General features: G+C 38.7%; 2 long non-coding RNA genes across 2 annotated transcripts; both read left to right on the forward strand.

Moving 5' to 3' along the window:
* The first annotated feature begins 399 nt into the window (after positions 1-399).
* Positions 400-3,449, forward strand: LOC140007489 (uncharacterized). Its single transcript, XR_011814802.1, has 2 exons — positions 400-602; positions 3,165-3,449. It is a non-coding gene; the product is annotated as an uncharacterized lncRNA (long non-coding RNA).
* Positions 3,450-6,960: 3,511 nt separating this feature from the next.
* Positions 6,961-10,010, forward strand: LOC140007490 (uncharacterized). The gene is made up of 2 exons (XR_011814803.1): positions 6,961-7,163; positions 9,726-10,010. It is a non-coding gene; the product is annotated as an uncharacterized lncRNA (long non-coding RNA).
* Positions 10,011-11,047: the final 1,037 nt, after the last annotated feature.

An 11,047-nucleotide genomic window follows, 5' to 3' on the forward strand; every position in this document is an offset into this window, starting at 1 on the left:
ACTTGGAATATTGGAGACTTGTACTACGGTCCTAAAATAGGTAATATTATGAATAAATACTCAAGTGATAGTTAGTAGTGCAATCGTTATAAGAATTTCTCGGCAGTTTCGCGTTATAACGTTAAAATTGACGGTACGCGTTTTCACACACGCGATTTTGTTTGAGGGACTTTAGACCCTTATTTCGAGACAATTAAGAGTGAATAATATTTACATGAATATAAGTGCATTAGAGGTTTAGTGCACTAGTGAAACAAATGCGAGAGAAATCGAGCTGTAATCGCACCAAACGCACCCTAGTGAGAGTTGACTTTGGGGAGGATTTTGCACCACACCTTGTGTCTTCCTTAAGAAGCTAAATTTGGACCAAACACTCTCTCTCTTAGTCTCTCTCTTGGCCGAATTCTCTGCAGCAAAAACACAACACAAAGTTGCCATTTTCATCTTCAATTCTTGCACAAAACCTTCATAGATTCACACCAAATTTGAACTACACTTAGCTTGTTGCTTGGAGAGTTCATCTAGCTAGCAAAAGGAGGAGATTTTCACGGTTTCTTGGAGCATCTTGAGGACCGAAATTTCTGGTTTGGAGCAACAAGGAGGTATAACCTCATCCTACACCTTAAGCTTGGTTTATGATGGTAGAAATGCATCCTTAAGCTATTGCATGTGTATGGATGGCTTGATATGGTTGTAAAATGTGAAAGTGGGCTCTTTGTATTCCCACACTTGGGTTGTTGTTGCTGATTAGATGATGAATGTTGGATTTAATGGTAGTTTAATGGTTATAATGATGGATTCATGGAGTATTATTGTTGGAAACTCAAAGTTGAGGTCATGACAAGAAATTTCCGAAACTACCCCTGTTTTGTTCGGCCACTATAAGGCCAATTTTTGGTGAATTATTGGCATGAACCCGATGTTTATATGTTATATTAGATGTGTGAAAAATTGCATTGAAAAATAATAAGGTTTGGTTGGGCAAATGAATTTTTTTTGGGAAACTAGCAAATCTGGAAACTGTTCCCGTATGGCTCAGACCAGCTGTGGTATTTCGACTATAACTCTGTCCTCGGATGTCGAAATCATGTGACGTCAGTGGCGTTTGAAACTAGACATCCCAGGCTTTAATTTGAGATAAAATGCATGTTTTGATTCTTTGTGAGTGAGCCGGACCAAACGTTTTGAGATCACTGTCCTGTTTCTCGGAACTGCTGGAATGGTCTGTAGAGGCAGCAACTTGAGGCTCAATTTCGAGCTGGTTGCTTGCCAAATTTTGTAACGATTTCTTCTGTGAACTTTTAGTCCTATGAATGTATTTTCCAATGCCATAAACCACGCTCAATTCCAAGCTAAATTGACTGAGTTGTGACCAAAATAAGAGGACTGCCCTGTTTTAGAAAAACGTATTATTTGGACTGGTTTCGGACAAAAACCCGTGAGTAATCTTATTAATTGAAATTTTGATGCTAAACCATTACCAAAGGTATCATGGTTGTATCTTAGACCTTTATTTCACAAATGAACCATGGTTGGATAGCTTTCTTGGTTAAACGATTTGAATTTGGGAAATGAAAGTCAAAAGGCAGATTGCCTTAGAAATTTTCTGAAACTTTGGATGATTAGTTAACTACCTTCCCGAGGGTATTTTTCCCTGAATTTTGACAGAGAGATACCTTCCATATAGTATTGAAATACTGCCAATTTTGGTGTCAATCCAAGTTCGTTTCGATACCTAATTAAATTTCTAGAGTTGGAGGTTCAAATCTGGAAAATTCTTCTCCAGTCTTGAATTTTCCCCAACTTTGAGCTACTTTATCTCGGTACTCAAAACTCCGATTCTTGATCTGCTTGCTTTGCTATACACCTCACTTGCAACTCTAATTGGGTTACAAATTTCAGAGGCCGGTTTGCAACGTGTAAATCGTGCCGAATTTTCAAAGTTGGCCGAAATCCAACTTAATGCTGCCTTGAAACCAAGTCTGCACCTTCAAGCCCATTTTTGAGCACTTTCCACTTCGATTCATGGAAAAGTGTCTTCTAGGAACTTATAGTACTTTCTAAGAGGTTTCCAACGGTATAAAGTTTTCCAATTTTCGACTTGTACCGAGTGAGTTACGATTTTTCAAAGATTCATGATAAAGCTGAAAATTTTCCAATTTCAAAGAAATAGAGTTTTTCAAGAACTCTTTACACTTTTGATATTATCTAAACGTTTTGCCCACGATTTTCATGATAAAAACTCAACTAATATTATACTTCATAAAACGCAAGTTGAACCTCGATTTACGAGTAATTGAGGTTCATTTTTGTGAAATATTCCTTACATCGTACTAATGTACAATCTTACTTGATAATTGAGATACTTGAGTAATTATCCACCATTAACTGCCAGGCACACAAGGAGACCTTCAAGAGGATCTCACCATGGACACTTGAACTCCAGCGAATAATCTTTATTAAATTGCTCGGTGAGTGTCAAGTGTGTGAATCTTTGATACTTGCTTAATTGTGGTAATTATTAGAGATTTTAAAAATAAGGGCGGGTGTGTACTTTATCGCATCCGTTCTGATTTCAAATGAATGAATGAAATGTATTGAATGAATGAATGAAATGTATTGAATGAATGAATGAAATGCAATGCTATGTAATGGTTACATATGTCGTTGGAGTGAACCTCCTCGACTTCCAAATGAATGGGGGACGCCCAAACTCATAGGCCGACCTTGAACTCGAGTCGACAATGGGCTTGGTCGGGAACTTGGGCGAGCCATGAGATTATAAGCTCGACCTAATAAGAGGTCCTGCTTGGCATACTCGTAGAGTATCGCCTTATAACAGACTTGTGGGCCCTTGGGGTGTACGGTGGACGGAGGGAAGTAAGTGGTGATCTACGGAAATGGAAATACCAACCCGGTTGACAGGAGGGTCAATGCGGGAAAGTATACGAATGACATCGACAGAGCGAGTGGAACTTAGCTCCTGAGAGCTACTATATCCTTGAATTGTTTCTGATTTACTTTTCCGGCTCGAATGATTGACTAATGAAATGTCCTGGTTTTGTTTAATGAATTTGGGATTGCTATTTGAACAAAGTGCTTGCATGTGTGTTCTTTGCCTCACGAGCGTTTTGCTCACCCTGTAGATTTGTTTTCCTTAACAGGACTGGAAATGGAGTTAACGCGGAGAAATCTCCTTTTAGATATATTGTGTTTTAGGGTTTCAAGTGTATTTTGGCTCGACCCCTTTATGATTGTACTTTTGGAAGTTTAATGTATCATTCGGATATATGGGGTGTATATTTTGGAATTTAAGTTGTATTATGAACGCACGACGTGCGGGTGGCAAGCTGATAGGTACCTTGTGATGTGACCCTGAGAACTGTATGGATATTGTTAAGCATGAACGTTTCCGCACTATATGTATTTGCACTAATTTGATTGTGGTATCTAGTATCGCTTTAAGCTTGAACGTTTATTGCTTGAGTCCTGGCGAGAGCTAGGCAGGCGTTCCGCGGATACCCTTTGGTGCGCCTTAGGGAGAAGTGGGGGCGTCACAGTTGGTATCAGAGCTTAGGCTTTAGATCTCTGTAGTGTATCCTAGGCTTAAATGTTTAGGATGCCGGACTGTGGAATTTGATTGAAAGTTAAGTGACTGCTTGTGAAAATGAAAATTAGAACCTGGGTTCGAATTGCTGGATGACAAGGAGTCTTGATATGGTGTGATACATGTGGGATAGTATGAAGTGATCAAATCTTGTTTATTTCGTGTATCTGGACCTACCTAAGCTTTTACTCCTAATTGTAAACTACAGAAGGTAATGGTGATATTAAATTGTCTCGGGGGCGCCTTCCGGTGGTCCACTATCGAGAGAGTGAACTAAAAGAGCATTGGAGAAATGGTCCGATTTACTGGACTAGGAATTCATGTGAATTTCAAAGGACTTGCTGAGCCCAAATAGTGGGGTGTTAATAGTGGTCGATTATTTGAAGTGGCTATCCGAAGAAACTGGAGTGATTCGAAGGGATGATCGAGAACTGAGGACAATTGCGGATGCCTAGACTACTAGAATTCCTGAAATTGAAGTTGAAATACTTCAGGAGCGAGGGAGACAAAGGCTCTTAGTGAGAAGCTTTAAAAGCTAAGAACCGACTTGTTAGGTTAGTGTCCGAAATTAAAGACAGAATGGATGAGTCGGTGGCTAGGTGTGTTACCTTGGTTGCATGAGTGGGGAATGACAAGATATTCGATAAGGGACATGAGATCTAAAACTCCTAGTGCTGGAAATGAAACTGATTCTATGGAGGTAGTGAAGACTTTTGGGTGCTGCCAATCACTAATTTAGTGATTTAAACTATTTTAATAGTTTGCCAAAGATAGACAGGGTGACGCTCGCTTAAAGGCCGTTGTATTTTGTGTCTTGTTTCAATATGTTTCCTACCTTTTGAGGCAATTAAACATTTCTCACGACATGTTTGACTTTACTGTTTTATGATTTCAAATCCATGATTGGGGGTTGTACGTATTTGCGATTATCTTAGCGTCTTCCCTTTTATTCTCGTATTTGTTTAGCGTGATCAAAGTCTCACTTTTCAAACTTCGCTTATGTGCATTCATTTTATGCCATGTTTAGATGACTGTTAAAGTTATGAGTGGCCCAAAAAAAAAGAGCCGAGTGCGAAGGTTAGACCACCCCAAGCTCCAGGGGATAATTAGGGAACGATTGCTGGATTGAACCGAAACCCTAGAAATAAAGGGAAACACCTACATGGCTCCTACTATTGGCCATACGACTGATATCCTAGAACAGTTGGTTGAGTACCAAAGCTCCGGACCAATAAGCCAACCTAAGGACCAGGAGAGGTGTGAAAATGAAATGATTCTTGGAGGTCGTCTATCTAGGTTTCACGGGGGACCTAACCTTGAAACAGTAAGATTGATTTGAAAGGATACATAAGATACTAATGGGACTACGAGATTTTGATCTCTTTTCGAACAAACTTCATAGACAAATATCGAAGATTGAAGTAAGACATGAAAAACTTTATATCAAGGAATAGAGTCCCCGTATCTGGTTGTAATTGGAATTAATGGTAGTAATTTTATGGAGACTTAAAAAAAAACTCACTCATATTCGGCAGAGAATAACTAAGATTTATATTTCGGGGTGACCTATGAACAAAAGAATGAAAGAGTAATCTGGCTCGAACTTCCATTATGCATGGCTACTCTTTTGATCCTTCGATTTGCCTGACAGGTTAGCATTTGACTTAAGCCAACTGGTAAGATGACAACTTTGGAAGAAATGCGTAAGGAATTGAACCTTCTTCGAAACGAGGTAGAATTTCAAAAGAAATTAGCTGACTACTGGGAAGAACGGTGGAAACAAGAATATGCAGAGAAAATTGAATTACTACGCCAAAATGTAGGATTAGAGAAGAAATGCAAAGAAAAGCCTCGAACTGGCCAAGCCGCCACTTCTCATGCACATTGTGGATACTGCGGCAAGGTTAACCACGTTGAGGCCGAGTGCTGGATGAAGCAAGGAAAGTGTCTGGGGTGCGGTAGTACCAAGCATAGGATTTCAGATTGCCCTAAAACTTTTAAAAAGAGGAAGTACTCAATAGCCAACTAGGTCCACCGCAAAACGATCAAGTGCCAGATGGGAGTAATTAGTACTAATGGCTATGAACGGGGTCCTAGTAGCAAAGGTTTCACAGATTGAGATGGTTTGACTTCACTCGAGGAATAGAGGTGGTAGTTTTACCCTACACTGGGCTAGCACCTTTGGAGGTTGTGATCTTTGAAAAAAAAAAAAACGTAAGCTGGTGATCGATCTGATAGGCTTAACCATGAAGAGAATGATATTTTCTCAGGTGTGAATTTCGAGGACGAAATTCTGTTAAGGAGGGGAGGATGTGAAGACCCGAAAAATTTCTTATTTTTTTCGAATATTAATGGTTTAATTAAGTATTAATCCACCTGTTTTTCCCAAATAATTTATTACGACCATTCTAAATCCATTTGTATGGAATAATGTCTTCATTATGTTTTTAAAATGTCCTGTTAACAACTTCAATTTTCGGAAGAATTGGTTAGGCGAGAAATAGTGAACACGAGTGTTTCGAAGTGATATTATATTCGAAAGTATGATTATCCTGGGAAATTAAGAACGGACAATAGCAGATTAAGAAAAGTTAATCGAGAATTAAAGGTGAATAAGTTCTAAGTGAGCATATACTACTCACGCGTGGATAGTTTTCCAAAAGATGTATGGATACAACTATTGGAGATTTGAGGAATTAATACTCGACTCATGTGAGGACTCGTAAAAAAAAAAAACTATTATTTTATTTAAACCTAATTTATGGCTTAATAAATGATTTAATTGGATTTTTGCCACGAGAAATATTTTCTAGTCTTATTAGACCTAAATACATGGTAATATAACTTCGTTATATTTTTTAAAATGATTCGTTTCAAAAATTAATTTCCTAGAGCGCGTTTAGTAAAAATAGTGAATAGTGCTTGGAGATTTTAACCGCATAGGAGCACAGTGAACTTGGAATATTGGAGACTTGTACTACGGTCCTAAAATAGGTAATATTATGAATAAATACTCAAGTGATAGTTAGTAGTGCAATCGTTATAAGAATTTCTCGGCAGTTTCGCGTTGTAACGTTAAAATTGACGGTACGCGTTTTCACACACGCGATTTTGTTTGAGGGACTTTAGACCCTTATTTCGGGACAATTAAGAGTGAATAATATTTACATGAATATAAGTGCATTAGAGGTTTAGTGCACTAGTGAAACAAATGCGAGAGAAATCGAGCCGTAATCGCACCAAACGCACCCTAGTGAGAGTTGACTTTGGGGAGGATTTTGCACCACACCTTGTGTCTTCCTTAAGAAGCTAAATTTGGACCAAACACTCTCTCTCTTAGTCTCTCTCTTGGCCGAATTCTCTGCAGCAAAAACACAACACAAAGTTGCCATTTTCATCTTCAATTCTTGCACAAAACCTTCATAGATTCACACCAAATTTGAACTACACTTAGCTTGTTGCTTGGAGAGTTCATCTAGCTAGCAAAAGGAGGAGATTTTCACGGTTTCTTGGAGCATCTTGAGGACCGAAATTTCTGGTTTGGAGCAACAAGGAGGTATAACCTCATCCTACACCTTAAGCTTGGTTTATGATGGTAGAAATGCATCCTTAAGCTATTGCATGTGTATGGATGGCTTGATATGGTTGTAAAATGTGAAAGTGGGCTCTTTGTATTCCCACACTTGGGTTGTTGTTGCTGATTAGATGATGAATGTTGGATTTAATGGTAGTTTAATGGTTATAATGATGGATTCATGGAGTATTATTGTTGGAAACTCAAAGTTGAGGTCATGACAAGAAATTTCCGAAACTACCCCTGTTTTGTTCGGCCACTATAAGGCCAATTTTTGGTGAATTATTGGCATGAACCCGATGTTTATATGTTATATTAGATGTGTGAAAAATTGCATTGAAAAATAATAAGGTTTGGTTGGGCAAATGAATTTTTTTTGGGAAACTAGCAAATCTGGAAACTGTTCCCGTATGGCTCAGACCAGCTGTGGTATTTCGACTATAACTCTGTCCTCGGATGTCGAAATCATGTGCCGTCAGTGGCGTTTGAAACTAGACATCCCAGGCTTTAATTTGAGATAAAATGCATGTTTTGATTCTTTGTGAGTGAGCCGGACCAAACGTTTTAAGATCACTGTCCTGTTTCTCGGAACTGCTGGAATGGTCTGTAGAGGCAGCAACTTGAGGCTCAATTTCGAGCTGGTTGCTTGCCAAATTTTGTAACGATTTCTTCTGTGAACTTTTAGTCCTATGAATGTATTTTCCAACGCCATAAACCACGCTCAATTCCAAGCTAAATTGACTGAGTTGTGACCAAAATAAGAGGACTGCCCTGATTTAGAAAAACGTATTATTTGGACTGGTTTCGGACAAAAACCCGTGAGTAATCTTATTAATTGAAATTTTGATGCTAAACCATTACCAAAGGTATCATGGTTGTATCTTAGACTTTTATTTCACAAATGAACCATGGTTGGATAGCTTTCTTGGTTAAACGATTTGAATTTGGGAAATGAAAGTCAAAAGGCAGATTGCCTTAGAAATTTTCTGAAACTTTGGATGATTAGTTAACTACCTTCCCGAGGGTATTTTTCCCTGAATTTTGACAGAGAGATACCTTCCATATAGTATTGAAATACTGCCAATTTTGGTGTCAATCCAAGTTCGTTTCGATACCTAATTAAATTTCTAGAGTTGGAGGTTCAAATCTGGAAAATTCTTCTCCAGTCTTGAATTTTCCCCAACTTTGAGCTACCGTATTTCGGTACTCAAAACTCCGATTCTTGATCCGCTTGCTTTGCTATACACCTCACTTGCAACTCTAATTGGGTTACAAATTTCAGAGGCCGGTTTGCAACGTGTAAATCGTGCCGAATTTTCAAAGTTGGCCGAAATCCAACTTAATGCTGCCTTGAAACCAAGTCTGCACCTTCAAGCCCATTTTTGAGCACTTTCCACTTCGATTCATGGAAACGTGTCTTCTAGGAACTTATAGTACTTTCTAAGAGGTTTCCAACGGTATAAAGTTTTCCAATTTTCGACTTGTACCGAGTGAGTTACGATTTTTCAAAGATTCATGATAAAGCTGAAAATTTTCCAATTTCAAAAAAATAGAGTTTTTCAAGAACTCTTTATACTTTTGATATTATCTAAACGTTTTGCCCATGATTTTCATGATAAAAACTCAATTAATATTATACTTCATAAAACGCAAGTTGAACCTCGATTTACGAGTAATTGAGGTTCATTTTTGTGAAATATTCCTTAGATCGTACTAATGTACAATCTTACTTGATAATTGAGATACTTGAGTAATTATCCACCATTAACTGCCAGGCACACAAGGAGACCTTCAAGAGGATCTCACCATGGACACTTGAACTCCAGCGAATAATCTTTATTAAATTGCTCGGTGAGTGTCAAGTGTGTGAATCTTTGATACTTGCTTAATTGTGATAATTATTAGAGATTTTAAAAATAAGGGCGGGTGTGTACTTTATCGCATCCGTTCTGATTTCAAATGAATGAATGAAATGTATTGAATGAATGAATGAAATGTATTGAATGAATGAATGAAATGCAATGCTATGTAATGGTTACATATGTCGTTGGAGTGAACCTCCTCGACTTCCAAATGAATGGGGGACGCCCAAACTCATAGGCCGACCTTGAACTCGAGCCGGCAATGGGCTTGGTCGGGAACTTGGGCGAGCCATGAGATTATAAGCTTGACCTAATAAGAGGTCCTGCTTGGCATACTCGTAGAGTATCGCCTTATAACAGACTTGTGGGCCCTTGGGGTGTACGGTGGACGGAGGGAAGTAAGTGGTGATCTACGGAAATGGAAATACCAACCCGGTTGATAGGAGGGTCAATGCGGGAAAGTATACGAATGACATCGACAGAGCGAGTGGAACTTAGCTTCTGAGAACTACTATATCCTTGAATTGTTTCTGATTTACTTTTCCGGCTCGAATGATTGACTAATGAAATGTCCTGGTTTTGTTTAATGAATTTGGGATTGCTATTTGAACAAAGTGCTTGCATGTGTGTTCTTTGCCTCACGAGCGTTTTGCTCACCCTGTAGATTTGTTTTCCTTAACAGGACTGGAAATGGAGTTAACGCGGAGAAATCTCCTTTTAGATATATTGTGTTTTAGGGTTTCAAGTGTATTTTGGCTCGACCCCTTTATGATTGTACTTTTGGAAGTTTAATGTATCATTCGGATATATGGGGTGTATATTTTGGAATTTAAGTTGTATTATGAACGCACGACGTGCGGGTGGCAAGCTGATAGGTACCTTGTGATGTGACCCTGAGAACTGTATGGATATTGTTAAGCATGAACGTTTCCGCACTATATGTATTTGCACTAATTTGATTGTGGTATCTAGTATCGCTTTAAGCTTGAACGTTTATTGCTTGAGTCCTGGCGAGAGCTAGGCAGGCGTTCCGCGGATACCCTTTGGTGCGCCTTAGGGAGAAGTGGGGGCGTCACAACTTACCTAAGAAACAAGAGAAGAGGAGTTGTAGACCACCTTAACTCTTCAAGAAAACTTCACCAAACCAACCACTATCACCAACTAGAAAGATTTTATGGAGTAGAAATGGATGGAAGCAAGTATTTTTGGGTGATTTGAGCTAGTTGGGACTTGAAAATTGAAGAAGTTTTCTTCCTTTCTTAGCACAAGAGGGCCGGCCACCAAGGAGAAGAAATGGTGAATTTTTGAGCAATTTTTAAGATATTTATCCTTTGGTCAAAAAAGTCAAAAATTGGAATAGTAAATCTTAACTTGGAACCACTAAGAGGGTGACACTTGTCACACCATTAATGCAATCTTATCACTTCCTTTTCCTCTCACATCAATCATTTCACACACTCTACTTATCTCTTAACACCCGATAAATTTTACACAGTATCCGGAATTTAACCTTATTGGCCGAATTTTTCCAAACTTTTCGCACTACTGGGTCTCACGTCCGTTATTTATCCTTAATTTTTCAAAAACTCTTCAATACTAGAAAAATTATCTAAAAACTATATTTGCTCATAAAATCCACCAAGAAAATATTTCTAAGCCAGAAAACGCAGAAAACATGCTATTCAAGCGGTTAAACCATAGGAAAATAATTAGGGTTTTACGGGTTCTCACACTCTCTCCCCCTTAAAAGAATTTCGTCCTCGAAATTTCTCACCTTAATTTCCGAAAAGGTTTGGGTATTTCTTTTGCATTTCCTCTTCCATCTCCCAGGTAGCTTCCTCAACTCCGTGGTTTCTCCATAGCACCTTCACTAGCGGAATCCGCTTGTTCCTGAGCTCTTTGACTTTTCGATCGAGCACTTGGACCGGTTTCTCTTCATAGGCCAGTGATTCATCTACTTCGATATCCTCCGGTTGCAATACATGGGATGGGTCAGGATGGTAC

Source organism: Coffea arabica, chromosome 5c, assembly GCF_036785885.1.
Source record: "Coffea arabica cultivar ET-39 chromosome 5c, Coffea Arabica ET-39 HiFi, whole genome shotgun sequence".
Taxonomy (NCBI): Eukaryota; Viridiplantae; Streptophyta; class Magnoliopsida; order Gentianales; family Rubiaceae; genus Coffea; species Coffea arabica.